Below are 9,054 nucleotides of genomic sequence, written 5' to 3' on the forward strand. Positions count from 1 at the left end.
TCATGGGATGAAGAACCGGCCCTCAGAACTCAGCCTTGGGATGAAGAACCAACAGCAAAAAAATCCAGTAGCACACTGAAGATGCAAGCCGTGAAAAAATTGTATTTTATTTGCCCAAGTACATATAAACAAGCAAAGAGCAACGTTTCTTCGAAGGGTCCCGACACATTGCTCGTTGCTTGTTTATATGTACTTGGGCAAATAAAATACAATTTTTTCACGGCTTGCATCTTCAGTGTGCTACTGGATTTTTTTGCTGTTGGATATTGACACACCCCCTGTTCCATTTGGGATGGTTGAAGATATCGCTGTTGTTTATCGGAATATTTTGCTCCGCCCCTTCCTGCAGGCTCAGGTCGTGCTCCCCGAGTACAATGCGGTACGTGTTAGTGTAACTATGATGGAGAAACGGGACGAGGCTTGAGTGGAACAGGACATTCCCAATCATTCAAAAAATGTCACTGCTTTAAGCCACACCCACACTGCCTCCAATTCCCTCCCACTTCCCAGAAAGCCCCGCCCCTCTAGATTAAGGAATATGATTTACATTGTGCTAAGGAATTCTGGGATTTGTAGTCTGACAACTCCTGAGAGCCAAGGGGAAGGAATAAAGCTCTAGTGGAAGCTACAAAAAGCAGTGATGCCCCTTGGGTATAAAATCTGAACCTACTGAATGCAGTGGGCAGCTGTAACGACCCAGCGGGGGGCAATAAGACTCCCCCCACAATAGTGTCCGTATCGACTTCCGCTGTTTAGAACCTGTAGGGAGACCTGGGCAGAGAGAGAAACAGGGGGCATTATGGCATATTCATGGGCATCGGGCACCCCCACATACAGAGCCCATTCATCTCCTTACCTGTTGGATATTGACCCCCATGCAAGGTGAGGTTCTTCAAGTATTTGCACCTAACAGAGGGTTGAGCTCCCCAATACTGCTATTGGGATGAAGAACCAGCCCATAGAACTCAATCATGTGATGAAGAACCAGCCCATAGAACTCAATCATGTGATAAAGAACCAGCCCATAGAACTCAGCCATGGGATGAAGAACCAGCCCATAAAACTCAATCATGTGATGAAGAACCAGCCCATAGAACTCAATCATGTGATAAAGAACCAGCCCATAGAACTCAGCCATGGGATGAAGAACCAGCCCATAGAACGCAATCATGTGATAAAGAACCAGCCCATAGAACTCAGCCATGGGATGAAGAACCAGCCCATAAAACTCAATCATGTGATGAAGAACCAGCCCATAGAACTCAATCATGTGATAAAGAACCAGCCCATAGAACTCAGCCATGGGATGAAGAACCAGCCCATAGAACGCAATCATGTGATAAAGAACCAGCCCATAGAACTCAGCCATGTGATAAAGAACCAGCCCATAGAACTCAGCCATGTGATAAAGAACCAGCCCATAGAACTCAATCATGTGATAAAGAACCAGCCCATAGAACTCAATCATGTGATAAAGAACCAGCCCATAGAACTCAATCATGTGATAAAGAACCAGCCCATAGAACTCAATCATGTGATAAAGAACCAGCCCATAGAACTCAATCATGTGATAAAGAACCAGCTCATAGAACTCAGCCATGGGATGAAGAACCAGCCCATAGAACTCAATCATGTGATAAAGAACCAGCCCATAGAACTCAATCATGTGATGAAGAACCAGCCCATAGAACTCAATCATGTGATAAAGAACTAGAACTGAGTCATGTGATTAGAGTACAATGAATTTATTGCACATTCTCATTGGAGCAGAGACATTTCCAGCCAATGGGTTGGGCTCAGAGGCTTCAGGGAAGGGCATTGGGTCAGTTCCGTCCCACGCAGGTTTCTGTGCCATCGGGTCCATTCCCTCGCTCTCCTAGTTCTTATCAATGATCTGGGAACAAAACCCAAGGAATTAGTCGTCTCATCATATTTTATTTTATTCAGGATTTTCCTCGCAGAAATCCCATCTGCTGTTGCCCCAGGGGTAATTCCACCCCGTCACCTACCTCCTGCACCCAGTCATTATATTCCGACACCCGGGTGAACACACTGGGTCTCTTTGGCAAATTACATGCCCCAGGGCCGAAGCTGGTGACCCCATGAACAAACCACCTTCCATCAGGGCTCTGACAGTTCAGGGGTCCCCCCGAGTCGCCCTGAGAATTGGAAACACAAGAGCAGCCGTGAGTATCATCTATAGGTCCTATAGTTACCCCATGTATATATTCTGCCCCTATCCCCCCCTCCCAATCTGCACATCATCTATTATGTCTGGAGCAGAGGGGCAACAATATTACAAACAGGTCTGTATTATGCTAATGGTTTCTCAGTCCTTCCTGGGCTGCTCTCTTTCCCATGGTCAAGTATAGAGATTTAATTTACTTAACAGGTGGAGGGTATTTCCTGGCCATGGGAAAGAGAGCAGCCCAGGAGCAGGAAGTACAGAGAATCAGACCTCTGTACCTGGGTAAGTACTGGGGGGAGACTGGATTCACTTACCCAGGGGGAGGTTCCTGCCTGACCATGGGAAAGAGAGCAGCCCAGGTGCAGGAAGTACAGAGAATCAGAGCTCTGTACCTGGGTAAGTACTGGGGGGAGATTGGATTCACTTACCCAGGGGGAGGTTCCTGCCTGACCATGGGAAAGAGAGCAGCCCAGGAGCAGGAATTAAGAAGCATTATATCTCTGTATATGGGTAAGTACCAGGGTTGGACTAGCTTATTAGAGTGCCAGAGGATCTCCCAGTGGCCCCAAGCCTAAGACAATACCCATCAGCCCATGTTTATCTCCCCCGTGGGCCCTCCCCATACTCACATTACAGACAGCCTTGCCGGCGGCTCCAGCACACACAAGGGTTTTCTCATTCATTTCCCCCCACCAGTCGGACTGAGTGCAGACAGAAATACCCACCACAGGTAGGTCGGCCTGCTGAAGGATATCGGGATAAGGTCCTGTCGCTAAAAGGAAAAGTCACACTAGTACAAAGTCCCAATGCCTTGAGTGCTCTTTCTGCTCTATGTACCACTCAGTAAGTACTCACAGGTAAGTCGCCCCCAGCCGGTGACAAAGCACAGTTGGTTGTGGGAAAGAGTTTCCCCTGTAGGTGGGATGCAGCCCAGTTGGACCTTATCGTTGAGTTGAGCTTCCCTGGAGAGCTTGATAAGGGCAATATCATATCTAAACAGACAAGGCAGAAGATCAATTGGGGCACAAAGGAGACCTTCTTGGGAGCCTCCACTTCAGCACAAAGATCTTTAGTGGGGAACCTACTGTCAGAGTCGGTGATGGGTCACACAATGAGGTTCCAGGTCCCTCTGAACCACTACCCATGGTGCATTATTGGCATAGGGGACATTGCCCATTGGCTATGGCCAACTTTAATGACTTAAATATGGTTACCTCCACCCCCCCATCCTCTTTGGAGGATACCATGATTATAGATAAGTGAAAAGACTGCTATGGAGCCCACTTGAACCATAGCCCTAAACATATCTTGCAAGTAGAAAGTTTTAACCCAAATCTCACCCCAAATTACCTTCATGGTGGGCTTCCAATAGTTTCTAGGAGAATAAAAGGCATTTTCCCCATTTGTCCCCCCTAAAGTTGCCTTTAGGCTGAGCCACGGCTTTGAGCCCAGCTCCACAGTTTGGGAACCGGTGCTTTGGAAATAAAACATGAGATATATTTAGGTGTTTTAGGGGTGGTGGGACCTTCTTGTACCTTCTGAAGCCCAGAAACAGGATTAGATGTGGAGCACAATGGAGAGATCAAATGAACCTGAAGCTCCTACTGGAGGATCTTGGGACATCTGGTCTTCTCCATTGATAAACAGGACCCTTGTTGTACCCCAGTTTAGTTAAATTGCCCAGAACAAGATGTAAAGGTGGTCGGGGGATCATGGGAATGTAGGCAGCAACCCAACTTCTAGCATCTGAGGGAATCGGACCTTGCAGTTAGGACCAGTACCACCTGATGTCCAGGAGGATCGATAATGTTCCCTTTATCTTTGCTTGAACAACTCTGTATCTAACAATGCGATGACGAAGAGTGGAATCCATATTGAGTGAAAGAAGACAATCTCTAAAGGACCGCCCTCCCCGAATGGCCAATGAGATACGAGTACGGTTGCCACCTGGCCAGGATTTTACTGAAAAATTATGTTTTTCTGTAGAACCTACCCGCACTCGGCACACCCCCTGTTCCATTTGGGATGGTTGAAGATATCGCTGTTGTTTATCGGAATATTTTGCTCCGCCCCTTCCTCCAGGCTCAGGTCGTGCTCCCCGAGTACAATGCGGTACGTGTTAGTGTAACTATGATGGAGAAACGGGACGAGGCTTGAGTGGAACAGGACATTCCCAATCATTCAAAAAATTGCACTGCTTTAAGCCACACCCACACTGCCTCCAATTCCCTCCCACTTCCAAGGAAGCCCTGCCCCTTTAGATTAAGGAATATGATTTACATTGTGCTAAGGAATTCTGGGATTTGTAGTCCGACAACTTGTGAGAGCCAAGGGGAAGGAATAAAGCTCTAGTGGAAGCTACAAAAAGCAGTGATGCCCCTTGGGTATAAAATCTGAACCTACTGAATGCAGTGGGCAGCTGTAACGACCCAGCGGGGGGCAATAAGGCTCCCCCCACAATAGTGTCCGTATCGACTTCCGCTGTTTAGAACCTGTAGGGAGACCTGGGCAGAGAGAGAGAGAAACAGGGGGCATTATGGGATATTCATGGGCATCGGGCACCCCCACATACAGAGCCCATTCATCTCCTTACCTGCCACGGCCAACTGTAGGGTCTGGCATCATCACCGTTAACTACCCTCGCATTGGGGTGGTACGTGGGCACCCCACATCCATGGGCTGCAGGGCATCAAGCACAGATACAGGAATCAGTCTCCATCACTAATAGCACTGAGTGTAACTGGGGGGAGATTGGATTCACTTACCCAGGGGGGGGTTCCTGCCTGACCATGGGAAAGAGAGCAGCCCAGGAGCAGGAAGTACAGAGAATCAGAGCTCTGTACCTGGGTAAGTACTGGGGGGAGATTGGATTCACTTACCCAGGGGGGGGTCCCTGCCTGACCATGGGAAAGAGAGCAGCCCAGGAGCAGGAAGTACAGAGAATCAGAGCTCTGTACCTGGGTAAGTACTGGGGGAGATTGGATCACTTACCCAGGGGGGAGGTTCCTGCCTGACCATGGGAAAGAGAGCAGCCCAGGAGCAGGAAGTACAGAGAATCAGAGCTCTGTACCTGGGTAAGTACTGGGGGGAGATTGGATTCACTTACCCAGGGGGGGGTTCCTGCCTGACCATGGGAAAGAGAGCAGCCCAGGAGCAGGAAGTACAGAGAATCAGAGCTCTGTACCTGGGTAATACTGGGGGAGATTGGATTCACTTACCAGGGGGAGTTCCTGCCTGACCATGGGGAAAAGAGCAGCCCAGGAGCAGGAAGTACAGAGAATCAGAGCTCTGTACCTGGGGTAAGTACTGGGGGGAGATTGAAAATCACTTACCCGGGGGGGGGGGGGGGGTTTTCCTGCCTGACCATGGGAAAGAGAGCAGCCAGGAGCAGGAAGTACAGAGAATCAGAGCTCTGTACCTGGGGTAAGTACTGGGGGGAGATTGGATTCACTTACCAGGGGGAGGTTCTGTCTGACCATGGGAAAGAGAGCAGCCCAGGAGCAGGGAAGTACAGAGAATCAGAGCTCTGTACCTGGGTAAGTACTGGGGGAGATTGAAATCACTTACCCAGGGGGGGGGTTTCCTGCCTGACCATGGGAAAGAGAGCAGCCCAGGAGCAGGAAGTACAGAGAATCAGAGCTCTGTACCTGGGTAAGTACTGGGGGGAGATTGAAATCACTTACCCAGGGGGGGGGGGTTTCCTGCCTGACCATGGGAAAGAGAGCAGCCCAGGAACAGGAAGTACAGAGAATCAGAGCTCTGTACCTGGGTAGAGTACTGGGGGGGAGATTGAAATCACTTACCCAGGGGGGGGGGTTTCCTGCCTGACCATGGGAAAGAGAGCAGCCCAGGAACAGGAAGTACAGAGAATCAGAGCTCTGTACCTGGGTAAGTACTGGGGGAGATTGGATTCACTTACCGGGGGGGGGGGGGGGGGGTTCCTGTCTGACCATGGGAAAGAGAGCAGCCCAGGAGCAGGAAGTACAGAGAATCAGAGCTCTGTACCTGGGTAAGTACTGGGGGGAGATTGGATTCACTTACCGGGGGGGGGGGGGGGGTTCCTGTCTGACCATGGGAAAGAGAGCAGCCCAGGAGCAGGAAGTACAGAGAATCAGAGCTCTGTACCTGGGTAAGTACTGGGGGGAGATTGAAATCACTTACCCAGGGGGGGGGGTTTCCTGCCTGACCATGGGGAAAGAGAGGCAGCCCAGGGAACAGGAAGTACAGAGAATCAGAGCTTCTGTACCTGGGTAAGTACTGGGGGGAGATTGGATTCACTTACCGGGGGGGGGGGGGGGGTTCCTGTCTGACCATGGGGAAGAGAGCAGCCCAGGAGCAGGACGTAGAGAATCAGAGCACTGTACCTGGGTAAGTACTGGGGGGAGATTGGATTCACTTACCCAGGGGGGAGGTTCCTGTCTGACCATGGGGAAAGAGAGCAGCCCAGGAGCAGGAAGTACAGAGAATCAGAGCTCTGTACCTGGGTAAGTACTGGGGGGAGATTGGATTCACTTACCCAGGGGGGGGTTCCTGCCTGACCATGGGAAAGAGAGCAGCCCAGGAGCAGGAAGTACAGAGAATCAGAGCTCTGTACCTGGGGTAAGTACTGGGGGGAGATTGGATTCACTTACCCAGGGGGGTTCCTGCCTGACCATGGGAAAGAGAGCAGCCCAGGAGCAGGAAGTACAGAGAATCAGAGCTCTGTACCTGGGTAAGTACTGGGGGGAGATTGGATTCACTTACCCAGGGGGGGTTCCCCTTTAGGTTTGGCACATTAGTACATATCAGTTCCGGGAGGGGCAACCTCCCCACCAATGAATTAATCAGCACACAGAACGTTCAGAGAATCAGATGCTGATCCCCTGACCCGACACACAGGGGTACAGTCCCACCCTGGTGCCCCTACAGCCCTTACCCAAAGCGGCCAACACAGCAGTCAGTACCAGTCCGAGCATCGTTAGTTGTAGGGAAGAGTGAGGGGTGGGGGAGCCATTAAATAATCGTTATCTCTTGGGGGGGGGGGAGAAGACGTCAGGAACGGGACTTGGCGCAACCGGAACTTTTCCCTTTTGAGTCACAGATAAATGTCAGACTTTCCAGAACACAATTACGTGGGGCATTTGGCAGCCGTGGGGGCAAATAAACATCTTGTGTTTCTGGAAATTATGTTTCATTATGAGCAAATACTGAGATAGTTATTTCCCATTACAGAGGCACGGATATAATCTCAGAACATTCTGTGGCCCCTGCGTGTCATTAGCCTGGAACCAACACACGGGGGGTCAGTTACTGCAACCCCCCAATTAGCTCTATGGTAACCTCCATCCCCTTCTTCTGTATCTCTATGCCGGGAGTGGGATCGTTACCCCCTAATGCCCCGGGGGTGAGTGGGTATCTCTGTGCCGGGAGTGGGATCGTTATCCCCTAATGCCCCGGGGGCGAGTGGGTATCTCTGTGCCGGGAGTGGGATCATTACCCCCTAATGCCCCGGGGTGAGTGGGTATCTCTGTGCCGGGAGTGGGATCGTTATCCCCTAATGACAGGGGGTGAGTGGGATCGTTATCCCCTAATGCTGCGGGGTGAGTGGGTATCTCTGTGCCGGGAGTGGGATTGTTACCCCCTAATGCCCCGGGGTGAGTGGGTATCTCTGTGCCGGGAGTGGGATCATTACCCCCTAATGTCCTGGGGTGAGTGGGTATCTCTGTGCCGGGAGTGGAGTCATTATCCCCTAATGCCCCGGGGTGAGTGGGTAACTCTCTGCAGGGAGTGGAGTCGTTAACCCCTAATGCCCCGGGGTGAGTGGGTATCTCTGTGTCGGGAGTGGAATCATTACCCCCTAATGATGGGGTGAATGGGTATCTCTGTGCCGGGAGTGGGGCCGTTATCCCCTAATGCCCCGGGGGGAGCGGGTATCTCTGTGCCGGGAGTGGGATCGTTATCCCCTAATGCCCCGGGGTGAGTGGGTAACTCTCTGCAGGGAGTGGAGTCGTTAACCCCTAATGCCCCGGGGTGAGTGGGTATCTCTGTGCCGGGAGTGGGGCCGTTATCCCCTAATGCCCCGGGGGGAGCGGGTATCTCTGTGCCGGGAGTGGGATCGTTATCCCCTAATGACAGGGGGTGAGTGGGTATCTCTGTGCCGGGAGTGGAGTCGTTACCCCCTAATGCCCCTGGGTGAGTATCTGTGCCGGGAGTGGGATCGTTATCCCCTAATGCCCCGGGGTGAGTGGGTATCTCTGTGCCGGGAGTGGGATCGTTATCCCCTAATGACAGGGGGTGAGTGGGTATCTCTGTGCCGGGAGTGGGATCATTACCCCCTAATGCCCCGGGGTGAGTGGGTATCTCTGTGCCGGGAGTGGGATCGTTATCCCCTAATGACAGGGGGTGAGTGGGTATCTCTGTGCCGGGAGTGGGATCGTTACCCCCTAATGCCCCGGGGTGAGTGGGTATCTCTGTGCCGGGAGTGGGATCTTTACTACCTAATGCCCCGGGGGCGAGTGGGTATCTTTGTGCCGGGAGTGGGATCGTTATCCCCTAATGCCCCGGGGGCGAGTGGGTATCTTTGTGCCGGGAGTGGGATTGTTACCCCCTAATGCCCCAAGGGGGAACATTTACTCATTCCTTCAGATCCCTTTTTACCTCTGTTCTCTGCATTACAGGTCATTTTCCCCTTTCCCCTTACCCCCCTTCCTCTACATGGGGTGCAAAAGCAATACCATTTTTCCTGATTTTCTGCCCTGGGCACTGCCATTACTGACCCCCCCATTGCACTATAATATAGAGAACTGGTTGCACCATCATCAAAGGTAAAATGAGTGGAGCTGTGCCAGGGTGAGATTAGGGCAGTGGGGCATTATCTGAACATGGGA

The 9,054-nt window shown here is 51.5% G+C and overlaps 1 long non-coding RNA gene across 1 annotated transcript; it reads right to left on the reverse strand.

Annotated features, from left to right (window-relative positions):
* Window positions 1-1,729: 1,729 nt before the first annotated feature.
* On the reverse strand, window positions 1,730-7,602 carry cela3b. Its single transcript, XR_004223620.1, has 8 exons — window positions 7,104-7,602; window positions 4,782-4,867; window positions 4,592-4,692; window positions 4,182-4,316; window positions 3,044-3,180; window positions 2,818-2,960; window positions 2,010-2,159; window positions 1,730-1,894 (listed from the first exon to the last, which is right to left on the reverse strand). It is a non-coding gene; the product is annotated as a chymotrypsin like elastase 3B (long non-coding RNA).
* Between the last annotated feature and the right edge of the window lie 1,452 nt (window positions 7,603-9,054).

The sequence above is a fragment of the Xenopus tropicalis genome, chromosome 7, assembly GCF_000004195.4.
Source record: "Xenopus tropicalis strain Nigerian chromosome 7, UCB_Xtro_10.0, whole genome shotgun sequence".
Classification (NCBI taxonomy): domain Eukaryota; kingdom Metazoa; phylum Chordata; class Amphibia; order Anura; family Pipidae; genus Xenopus; species Xenopus tropicalis.